The sequence below is a fragment of the Lipotes vexillifer genome, unplaced genomic scaffold (genome assembly GCF_000442215.2).
Source record: "Lipotes vexillifer unplaced genomic scaffold, Lipotes_vexillifer_v1.1 scaffold431, whole genome shotgun sequence".
Taxonomy (NCBI): domain Eukaryota; kingdom Metazoa; phylum Chordata; class Mammalia; order Artiodactyla; family Lipotidae; genus Lipotes; species Lipotes vexillifer.
This window is the reverse complement of record NW_006782267.1, coordinates 1346769-1354448: the sequence shown is the minus strand read 5'-3', so window position 1 is coordinate 1354448 and position 7680 is coordinate 1346769. Positions and strand designations below refer to the sequence as shown.

General features: G+C 42.1%; 1 non-coding gene across 1 annotated transcript; it reads left to right on the top strand.

The window, feature by feature from the left end:
* Positions 1–5041: 5041 nt before the first annotated feature.
* On the top strand, positions 5042–5114 carry TRNAG-CCC (transfer RNA glycine (anticodon CCC)). The gene has a single exon. It is a non-coding gene; the product is annotated as a tRNA-Gly (tRNA).
* The last annotated feature ends 2566 nt before the right edge of the window (positions 5115–7680 follow it).

Genomic DNA, 7680 nt, shown 5'->3' with positions numbered 1-7680 from the left:
GTGTTCTTTAATTAAGGCTAAGAAAGTATGGAGGTGGGGGAGAGAGGAGTGTTGACAAATCTTGGGGGTGAGTCACATGTGGGGAAGTGGAAAGAGGAGATTTGAAGGCAACTCCCTGGGCTTCTGACTTGGGTGGAGATGCTCTTACTAAAACAGGGATTTCTGGAGAAAGGTCAGGTACGCATCTGCTGCGAAGCCTTCCTTGACCTCTCCAGACAGTGCTGACAGCTCCTGTTTGGGGTTTTACATTCTAGCTCTAGATGGCAGCAGTGGCCTTGTGCTAATCTGATTCTCCCTGCCGTAGGCTGGGAGTTCTGTGAGGGCAGGGCCAGGCAGTGTCTCTACTGTTATGTGCCTTCTTGTGGAACCTCTCACATTCTTTTCCTTGTCAGCAGACACCCGCTCCCACTAAACTGTCAGAACCTATTTTCCTAGCCTCCCTTGCCACTATGGCATAGACATGGATGTGTGATTCAGTCCTGGCCAGTGTGAACTCAGGGAACTATTGGGGCTGGGCTGGGCAAAAAACTTTCTTCCTTGACAGAGGAGCATATGGAAATGGGAAGCTTCTCTCCCCTTCCTGCTTTGAGACATTGTTCCATGGAAATGTAACAATTACAGCCGTGGCTGCCATATTGTCACAGTGAGGCAAATGTGAATAAATCATAGAAGCTGACCCTGAATCCGGATATTGTTGAGGCCCTGGACCAAACATAGACTGCCTTTCTCCTCAGACTTCCCCTGACTCTTTACGTCACCTTAGATAGGTGTTCTTTTACTCATGTCCCCTGATTGTCCCGCAGTTGAGAACCACTGTTCTAGGCAGTGGCTTTGGATTTTGTCAAAATCTAAAGGGCAAATAATAGGAACTACACAAATGTCTGTTATGAATCACTGGTGTGAATACATGAGAATCCATCAAACAGGATTGGATGGTGGGGAGGACAGGGCCCATGGGCGTGGGAGGCAGTGCACAGGGGGTCTGGGAGCCAGGTGACATCACGGGTGCTGTGGAGGGGTGATTGGTCTGGCTGGAATGTTTCAGAAAACTCTTAGGGACTCAGGGTCAACAGCGGGCACCAAGAAATCATGCTTGGCAGTTATCATTGAAGGGGTCCAATGACAATTCTTGCCTACTTCAGGAGTTGAATTTGGGGATGAGTGTTTGGGGAAAACGCTGCCCAAGTCAAGAGTTCCACCATGAAAACTAGTTTGTGTTTCCACTTCAAGACTATTAATTGAAGCTGCCTCATTATATTCCACTGTCTGGACTTTAAAGTCCAGCGCTGTGTGTTATCTGCTGGGTAACGATTAAACAGTTCTGCAATGAGTACTGAATTACTGAAAGACAATATGGCCATGAAGAATAAGGAAGTGGATATTTACTAGTGAGTAAATCTCTTTTCAGCCCTATAATTCCTGAATTAAAAACAACACAGCTGGCACCCTTTTATGAAACGTTACACAAACACACCAAACTCTCCCCCCTTCCACCGTCTACATTCCTGATATAATTTCCACCCTCCCCCCCATTTTGTTTCTAATAAATATAGAAAAATTTTCTTCCAGACCACTGAGATTCTGCATTGCTAAGACCAGGGGGAAAATCAGGGAGGGAAAAAAAGCCAGGTATGTTTTCAGCTTTTGTAGTAACTGCAGGCTTTAATCAAAATTAATGATTAACACTAACATCTTTATTTAAATGCCAGCGTTGTTAGGACAAGGAAACTCCAGCCGGCTGCACAGTGGCCCTATTAACTAAATGCAGTGAACCTTTCTTCTTGCCTTCAGGTTGGCTCCAGCAGCTTCCATTCTTCCTTCCCCATCTCCACTCTCTACAGTCCCCACACGATCAATCACAATATCTTCTGTACAGTAATTAGTCCTGTAAGATGAGCTTTGATTTGAAATAATGATTTATGCAACAAAGGAAAATGTTTCTTTTGATAGGACTGATCCATGCTAAGCTTTCACTTCCCCTCAGGATGAACTCCTTCAGTTTCTAAGAAGAATGTAGGAAGAAAGCAAAATAACATTTAATGAAAACCTACTATGTGCTAGGATTTTCTCTCCTTTACTTCTCACAGCAACCCTGGGGCACAGTTATCAGTATTATTTGACAAACAGACAAAGTAAAGCTCAAAGAGTTAATGAAATTTGCCCAAGACTACAGACACACAGATGGAAATAAGAGAAAGCCAATGATTTCTTTGGAAATTGTAGTGGAGAAGCCTCGATATGGAATATATCATTCTGTCTTTATTTCTTTGATGAGAATTAATCTCATGGTCCAAACTTAAATGCAAGGGAGGCTTAGAACCATAGTTTTCCAGAATGCCCAGGAAAAGGAAATATCAGTGTGCATTTTGTCACCCTCTGCTTGAGCACCTATACTCCAGTGACAAGCGTCCTCTTAAGAAAAGAAGAACACATGTACACAAAGAAGGCCATGTGAGGATAGAAGCAGAGACTGGAGTGAAGCAACCACAAGCTAAGGGATGCCTGGAGCCACCAGAAACTAGAAGAAGCAAGAATTCTTCCCTAGAGTCTTTGGAGGGAGCACAACCCTGCAGACCCCTGATTTCAGACTTCTGGCCTCCAAAACTGTGGGAGAATACATTTCTATTGTTTTTGAGCCATGAAGTTTATATATAGGTAATTTGTTATGACAACCACAGGAAACGAATACATGAGGATGTGAAGAGTCTGTTCTATGTCTTACTGAGGAGTTTGGACATCATCCTGGGAGCAGGGGATGGGCAGAGGAGGCATTACTGATAATCTTTAAGATGGAACCGATATGGCCTGCTTTGTACATCAGAAAGGGAACTCTACTAACACAATATTGTAAATCAACTATACTTCAGTTAAAAAAAAGAAAGGCAACTCTAGTGGCTCTGAAGGATATCAGACAATTACTGTCAGTCCGCTTGTGCTTGGGGAGTGGGATGATGATGAGCTGTGGGTGAGCCCGGGGTACAGTGGAGCTGAAGCTGCAGCATGCCCCTAGAGACATAGCTGTGCCTTGGCCATGAGGTCCCATAGTCTCTTCCCAACCAGTGAGTTACCCCAGCACCCTCGTAGGGGATGCCTAATGGGCTGCCTTTATCTGCCTCCCAGAATAACCAGCTCATTACTAGAGGGAGGGGAATGAATCCTTTTCAGTGAGTCCCTTCTGTAAAAGGCAGAGATTTTGTAACCATCTGGTTACACAACCATACATTGCCTCTTGTGTTATGCTGACCTCAGGAATACTCTGAGTGCAGCGTATGTGTGGGAGTGCCTCATTGGTGAGCCCCCAAATTCCACTGAGGGTTATTTCATTATTTGTTACTGTATAACAAACCATCCCAAGACATAGGGGCTTAAAATAACAATCCTTTTATTCTCTCTCATAGTTCTGTGGGTTGACTGGGCTCAGCTGTGCAGCTCTTCTGCTGGCCTTTCTTGGGGTTTCTCACAGTTGTGGTCAGATAACACAGGGTCTAGAGTCATTTGGGGGCTCACCTGGGACACTGGGATGGCTGGGCCTCTCTCCCTCTCCACGTTGCTTCAGTACCTCTCCCCTCCACATGGTTTCTCCATGTGGTCTCTCCAGAAGGGGAATGGGACTTCTTACATGGTGGTTTTGGGGTCCTGAATGTGAGAGTTCCAAGAGGGAGGAAATAGAGACTGTTAGTACTCTTCAAAGGCAGGTCTGAAATTAGGACGGCCTGACTTCGGCTGCATTCTCTTAGTTAAAGCAGTTACAATAAAGCAGATTCAAGGAAGGAGAAATAACCTCCATTTCTTGATGGGAGAAGACAAAGAATTGGCAGCCATCTTTGATCTGTCTCAAGGCTATTTTTGAAAATTTGCACTTTTGTCATTTTCCTTAAGCAGAAAAAATGGGAGCAGAAGAGGCACAGTGTAGGTATTCAGTGAATATTTGATTAATGGATTTATGACTGCATGAGTGCACACAGTCAGCTGTGTTTCAGAATTCCCAAGTCACTTTAAAAAGAAGATTTGATAATAGCAAGGACATAGTAATGAAATTGAGCAGAAATACTGTTTAAGGGTTAGATTAGAAAAAAGAGAAAAGTTTCTTGTCTTGTTAAGAGTATAATATCAGCATGGAATAGTGTTATTAATTAAATCGTGTTGTTAATTGCAGGATGGGTATATGTACCATAATCCTGAGCCCAGGGAAGACACCGTATTTGCCCCTTGCCATTTAGGTGGGAGACTTGTTATAAAGAAATATTAATGACGTTTAGTTCCTGTTTTAAAATTGAATTCTAATCTAGCAGATAAAACTACTGTAGGCATGAATTAAGAAAGATGAGGTTGGGACTTCCCTGGTGGCGCAGTGGTTAAGAATCCGCATTGGTTAAGGATCTCAAAGTGGTTTGAGCCCTGGTCCGGGAAGATCCCACATGCCGCGGGGCAACTAAGCCTGTGTGCCACAACTACCGAGCCTGCGCTTTAGAGCCCACGAGCCACAACTACTGAACCTACATGCTGCAACTAGTGAAGCCCGCACTCCTAGAGCCTGTGCTCTGCAGCAAGAGAAGCCACTGCAATGAGAAGCCCACGCACCGCAACAAAGAGTAGCCCCCACTCGCCGCAACTGGAGAAAGCCCGTGCACAGCAACGAAGATCCAATGCAGCCTAATTAATTAATTAAATTTAAAATAAAAGAAAGATGAGGTATTCACTGAAAAACTTAAGATTAAAAAGCTTTTAAATCAGTATATGCATTTCATCTTTACTAAATAATTCTACGTTCATAAATCACATTATTTCCATTGCTTAACTTTTTCTAACCTTTGCCTTTCTCTTTCCTATGCTAGGAATCCTAAAAGTCATAAATTTTCTAATTTAAGATACCATAATTGCTTTAATATTATAAATTAAATACTACCAATTATAGTAATGATTCAGGCAGCATACAAAAAGTATATCAGCAGCATTGTAAATCAATTATACTTCAATACATTTTTTTTAATAGGGAAAAAATATTTTTTTAAAAAGTATATCAAATGCGGGGGGAGGGACTTCCCTGATGGTCCAGTGGTTAAGACTCCTCACTCCCAATGCAGGGGGCCCGGGTTCGATCCCTGGTCAGGGAACCAGGTCCCGCATACCGCAACTAAAAGATCCCACGTGCCGCAACTAAGACCCGGCACAGCCAAATAAATAAATAAAATTTTTTTTACACGCTGGGGGAATATTGATAACTTTTTGGGAAAACGTTATTCAAATTAAGAGGTTGGTCAACTGTTCAAATGTCTTTTTAAAGCAGAAATCTCCGGCTGTATAATGTGCAATGAAATTCTTCAACATTCACTACTTTGAGTTGAGTGTCTCAAACCAGGTTCCAGATACTAAATACCCAAAGCAAGTACCGCTCTCCTGTTTGAACAAATGGAGGTCTCAAGAGGACCAAAGAATAAAACAAGATACATTTAAAAATGCCTTGAACTTGACAAGCATGTTCCTAGGTACCTTTGCCCAGCCCGCTCTTTCCCCATATCTTCCTCTGCCTGGAACTCACATCTTTGGCAGGACTTGCCACTGATTCCATTCACAGCCCTGCTCAAATTCTGCCTCTCTCCCCAGAGTCACCCTTGCTAAAATGGCATCCCCATTATTTGAAGTTTCTTCTTGATGTGTACATTGAACAACTGTTGGTTTCCTGTTTATAATTTGTCTCTCTCTACTGAAAGCAGGGGCACTGCTTTCTCACTGCCACCCTATAGTGCCTGGCACATAGCAGTTGCTCAGTGAATGCCTATGTATTATTCATAAGACCAAATCCCAGAATGTCAGCTTGATGTAATACACAGGAGTTGAGGGCTCGGACGCTCCAAAGTCAGGTACACGTTTCCACAAAAGAGAAAGATAAACACTGCCAGTATAAGTCCCAACCCTAGATTCTAACATGAAGACATCTGCACCAATTGTGTAAAAGGCTGCCAGTTTCAGATTGGCCTCATTATTCGTGGATCATAAAAAAGAATTGTTTCTTCCTCTTGGAAGATGGCTCATCAGCTGTATTTATTGTTTTGTACTAACCATACCCTTTCGATGCTCCTCATGAAGATGGGCTTCCTGCCTTTCATGGCAGTCCCCTCTCTTCCCATTGGCTGCTCTCCTCTGTTGTGTTTAAGCTTTGAGCCATCTCAGCAACCTCAAATGATTCGTTGGAAATATCTTTCATTTTGATCATTGAAAGTTTTCCAGATGCATGGAGTTGCAGTAAACCAGGAAAAAGTCAGCAGAAAATCAAACATTTTATTTTATTGCTGCAAAATGATTTTCAATTCTTCCCACAACAAATCAGTGCCAAGAAATTCCAGAGGATCAAAACCCTCATTGTTTCTCAGTGCCTCCACCATCAATTCTATTTCAGAAACCAGTTGTACCCACCCACTCTCGACTGGGGAGACTAATCGTATGCATTTGTAGGATTGATACTGAGTTTCCAAAATATTTGTTGACATTATTGAGGTTAGCTTTGTTTCCTTAGGGACGATCAATATAATGCTAGAATAAATGTAGCATCAAATTGCATTATTTCAGTGGCAGGGCTTCTAATTATGATTCAGTTGATAAATCTGGTGCTAAGCATGCAATAACCTTTCCCTTTTGTTTATGTTTGCCTCTGTGCTAATTTTCTTTTTAAATTAAACTCTTCAGAAGAGAGCTTAAGGTGTGGAATTTTTATTTCAGTTAAGTAGTTCTGGCTTATTCGTGGCATGTACCCAGCTCTCCTGGACCATTGCCAGTCATACTTATAGGGGGATGAGCTTTATCAAGATGGTTTGACAATGCCAGGCAATGAGTCTGCTACCCGATAATCTCAATTTCAAAGAATTTCAAGCAAGAGGTGTGGATTTAGTCTACTGTGCTGGCTAGATGAAAGGACCACTGCATGCTTACTGGGTCACTGCATTGGGTTCCAAGACTTGAAGTTGCTGGGATTTTGTCTGTTTGCTTGCCTTACTTGAGTCTCCCTAACTTTTAAAATAGGAAACTGTGCTTGAGTTCACACGTAAGCGTGGTTCTACCAACCTGCATGGCAGTTGATCTAAAATAGAAACAGGAAGGAACATCTTGACACTCAATATCTCCAAGCACAACACCAGTACAAAAGTTATTGAGAAATGGAGAGCATCTCTCTGGCTGCTTGGGACAGTGGTTTATGAACTATAGCCTCTCCCAGGAAAGTCTTCATGGTAAGGGTGGTTTACTTAACTCATGAGGGAGATGGACCTTCATTATGAATGTAAACAGTGCTTTTGGGGAAATGTTTTCTGTTCCTATATGAGGAAGTAATGTGTTCTTGCCAAACATAATTGGGTAGTATTTAGTATTTTGAGACAATAACTTGATGAAGGAAACCTTCGTCTTTTCTAAAACAATTGTTTGTTTGTAATTATTCACATCTGTGTTCCTGTAACATTATAAACTCTTTCTCTTTTGTGGAAACGTGTACCTGAACAATGATTATCTCTCCCACTGCTGTAGCCCCAACCTAGGACAAAGTCTGATATATGGCAGAGTGTCAATAAATATCTATAGAGTAAATGATGAAGGGATGAATGATTCCTTATAGTTAGTAGCAATTTATTACCCAAGATAGTTTTTGTCGCCATTGTTTAATTTGTTTGTAGAGGAAGAGGAATCTCTATA